The 4,247-nt window shown below is 38.5% G+C and overlaps 1 non-coding gene across 1 annotated transcript; it reads right to left on the minus strand.

Moving 5' to 3' along the window:
- Nucleotides 1–2,667: 2,667 nt before the first annotated feature.
- TRNAR-CCU lies at nucleotides 2,668–2,740 on the minus strand. Its single transcript has one exon. It is a non-coding gene; the product is annotated as a tRNA-Arg (tRNA).
- Nucleotides 2,741–4,247: the final 1,507 nt, after the last annotated feature.

The raw sequence follows: 4,247 nt of genomic DNA on the forward strand, positions 1-4,247 counted from the left end.
ACTGATGTATCTTATGCTACCTTGAAATAAACTGCTTGTTGAGCTATTGAGGACATATCCTGACTGAAGGGATATACTAGCCTGTGTCCTGTTGTGGGGGAAAAGTATTTGTGTTTCATTAAGAATCTAGTTCATACCTGTTTATTCCCTTTCACCATTTATTTTCAATTAATGGATATGGAAAGAGCATGTTTTACGTTCATACTTTTAGATGTATCAGTTATTGTCTGAGAGCTTGGTGTTATTAGCCGTTCACAGCAAGACATTGTCGCTCGATTCCTAGCTAGAGCGCTTCTGTGGTGGGGCATCATTGCAGCATGCATCATTTCGGGTTGTGTGTGTATCCGGAAAATTTGATTCAGAGTATCTCAGTTACTAAAGGTGAACAATTGTACTATTGTTCCTATTATTTGCCATTTACTACAGGGGGACACTGACCGTGCAATCAACTGCATGGAACCAACAGAAATGTGCTTTTTTGAAAATTATTGTTGAAGGTGACACTGCTGATATACTTGGGCATTTCAAATTTTGTTTGTTGTGGTTTTATCTCGGTCCTTACAAAAACAAAATCAGAATTCTTGTTCATTTCATTGCCTACATTTTGACTGCTTTATAACTGTACAGTAAATCAAATATGTAAAGATATTGGCAGCATTTCACAAAAGGTATATGGTAAGAAAATCCATTGTGTCAGTTTTTAAATGGTTTACTGTAAGCTTGGCCTCATCAGTTTGTTAATCACTTGAATCATTATTTAAAACTAAACTTTTGAGTGGCAAAGAAGATTCCACAGTAGAGATGAAATAAAGTGAAACTATTTCAATTTATCTCAGTAAAGCAGTTGAGAGTTTGAAATCATTCTAGGGTGGCCACCTTTTCAAATGCCCAAAGTGGGACTTTTTGTAGAAACTGGAGATTTTGTAGGACAAAACATATCCATAGCCAATGCAAAGGACTGGTTTTCACTTTTTTGTCAATGTGAAAGGTTATTCTTTTGAGTTGTCAGTGCTGTTTCAGATAACTTTTGGGTGTTTCAGATTCAAAATAATTGTTTTATGCAACTATTAAAGTAAACTTAGGAAATTTTTGTTGTCCTAAAATCTCAATACATTTGCCTTTTTTCAGTATTTTTGTAGAACACAACTGCCCAAATAGGATCTGGTGTTTGCAAAGAGGGACAGATGGTAACCCTACGTCATTCTCATTGGTAAGGTTGTGGAGACAGAGGTTTATTGTGCATGTCTGAGCTTTCTTTGCTATCAGTGCTTCCCCTTGAAGGAATTGCAAATTCAATATATGAGAAGAAGCCATTATCGGTGAATTGTGGCGTTATCAGAGGTGAGACATGTTTTGAACTGCATACAGGATTTTTGGCTCGGCTGGTAATCATTTTATATTGCTGTTTTATTTATTTATTTACTGAATAGGCTGAGTTGGGTTTGTGAAGGTGAGAATGATGCTTTTGACCCATGTATACGGATAATGGCCGTACTGCGGTGGTGGTGCTGCAGTAGCGTTGTCGCCTCACAGTAAGACGTTTTCCTGTTCAATTCTCAGCTAAAGCGTCTCCTGTGTGGAGACATGCGTGAATGGGCATACCTTCGTTGAAGGTTGTGCGTCAGGGCTGGCAACTCGGTACGTAAAAATGTACTGCCAATCATTCCACTGTGGCGACCCCTAACAGGGAAAAGCCAAAAGATACAACATACGGATAATGGCCGTATTTTATTGCATGATTACTGGGTCAGTTTTTAAAAGGATCCTCAGCAAGACACATTTGTATTAGATGGCTACTGGAGTATTCTGTTCAGCATTTTTATACATGATAATTGTATCATATTACAAATAAGTGTCACTTTAATATTTCAGAGAGTCAAAGTTTGAATTGCTGATTTTATCTCTTGTGTTATGCATACATATTGAGGAAGAAATAGGTATGGGTTATGCTCGTACTGTATAGTTGTTGCAGTGTTTTATTTTACAAGTTTCTTATTATAGCTGTGGTATGAGTGAGCAGTTATTCACATGTGGATGGGATTTTCACAGATTTGTACTTTTGTTTTGGTTCTATTTTTATAACACTGAGTAGGTCACAATGGATTATTTTTTCTAGCAGGCAGTAATTTGTGTGTTCTGTGTGTGTGTGTGTGTGTGTGTGTGTGTGTGTGTGTGTGTGTGTGTGTGTGTGTGTGTGTGTGTGTGTCTGCCTGCTTGCCTGCCTGCGGTTTATGTATATTCAGACTACTGTTACTTGTTTGAGGGTAGTTGACAGGAGTGTGTTTATATTGGTAGCTTCTGGATGATATTAGCATGCATACTCCACAGCAGGACACATACAGGTAGCTGGTAATGTAGACAAAAATTACTACTGTTTGAGTTGCAGTTAGCCTAGGTAGGTAGAGTTGCTTGATCTGCAGTTGAAATTTGGTCCAGAGAAAGGCAAGTTGTATGACTAATCTGTTTGTCCATCGAGATTTATTTATTTACTGAAGCAGGATCATATCTTTGGTTCTAGTGTTCACTGGACTGTTTGTTTTGTGGAAAATAAGAGGGCTTGAGACATCTGCCTCCCTAAGAGCTTGGAAGGACAGGCACAGATCACTTGTACTAAGTTTATAGAACACTAAATATTTGGACAAGGCTTACAGCGCCTTAAAATGATAACACCCCAGATGGGACTCGAACCCACAATCCCTGGCTTAGGAGGCCAGTGCCTTATCCATTAGGCCACTGGGGCTTATAATTTTGTGTAGAACATAGAGGATATTCATGCAGTCTGAGTATATCTGATAATGATGCAAGGGATTATAATTTTGTTATCCAGTTCTTTATTATTATGTAATTTTATATCTGTTTCCCCAGATGATTTGGGCTTCTTCATTACTGTGCACAGTATCATCTATGGAATGTATGTATATTTGTAATGAAGAGACAGACATTTGGAGATGCCAGGAAGAAGTGTGCCTGAGAAAAGAGAACAGTTCATGGCCCAAGAAATACTGTTTGTCCTCATGTTACATTCGGGGATCACCACTTTTTCATGCTACCCTCTGTTTCATACATTTCCTTTGCTTGCCATGTAATAAATTGCATTGCCTAGTACCATAGGTTTCTGCCATTGCTAAGCAATGGTGTTGTAGCTTTGAATAGCTCTTTGCTGCTCAGCTCATTAATACTAAGAAAAGAGACAATCCCTAGAATTCACAAACATGCTTAGTACACTTAAGTTGTTCCTAGAGCACGTAAGGCTCATAGCCCTATGCATCCCAAGGCTAAATAGTTAACTAGGTAGAAATTCACAGCCCAGTTCACAGCTAATTAACAACAAAAGCTTGAGAAAATCACAGGACCTATAGTGAGAGATGAAATCCTGCAGTTGTAGCCAGGAGTAGGATGAGGAAATGAGTACAGAGAGTGGATGTGCACATACAAGCCGCAATAATGGGCCCTCTACGACATTCAAATTTTTTTTTTTTTTAACCATAAAAAGAAGTGAAAATAGATGTATAGGATAGTAGGAAAAGGGGGCAGCAAGCAGAGGGGCATACACAAGGGAAACACAAAAGTAAGTATGAGAAGGAAGGATATACTTTTTTGAAGGACAGATATCTTGTTTTTTAAAAGAAGGGAAGCTGGGGATGAATGTAAAGGATGATAAAGGAGGATGCCACTCGGACAGAGTCACTTTTCCAACATTTGTTTTGTTCACCAAGTAAAAGTGCCCCTGTTGAAATAAGGAAGTACCCTGTAAAGAAAGAGCCATACCTGTTTAAAATCCAGACTGGGTTCCTTCCAGAGCAATCTAGACAACCAGTCACAGAGTTTTTGAAGGCTTAAGGGTTCTTTGATTCATTGTCTTTATCGTGTTTGGTGGAACTAAGCAGAAAGTCTATACATTTTGAATACCAGATGGCAATGGCCACCGTGATTTATTGAGAGCCTGAGGCAGCCCTGTGAGACTTTGCAGGAGGGAATACTGCATTCAGGTCTGTAATAGCTAGAGAGTTTTTATTTGTTTTTGTTTTTTGTTAACCATGGTAAGAAGAACTCTCTCAGTTGTCCACAGTGTAAAATGTCCACAAGTTTATTTCATTTTTCATGTGATGTTCATCATATTGATCACTGCTGCAGTAGCCTTAGCTATATAGATTCATAGGTGTTTACTAGGCTAACGACCACAAGGGTCTTTTTAAGCCTAACCTTGCATCCCAAATTTCTGACGAGCTTTGATACCCTTGATAAGT

The sequence above is a fragment of the Protopterus annectens genome, chromosome 9.part0, assembly GCF_019279795.1.
Source record: "Protopterus annectens isolate FY-2018-M chromosome 9.part0, PAN1.0, whole genome shotgun sequence".
NCBI classification, from domain to species: domain Eukaryota; kingdom Metazoa; phylum Chordata; order Ceratodontiformes; family Protopteridae; genus Protopterus; species Protopterus annectens.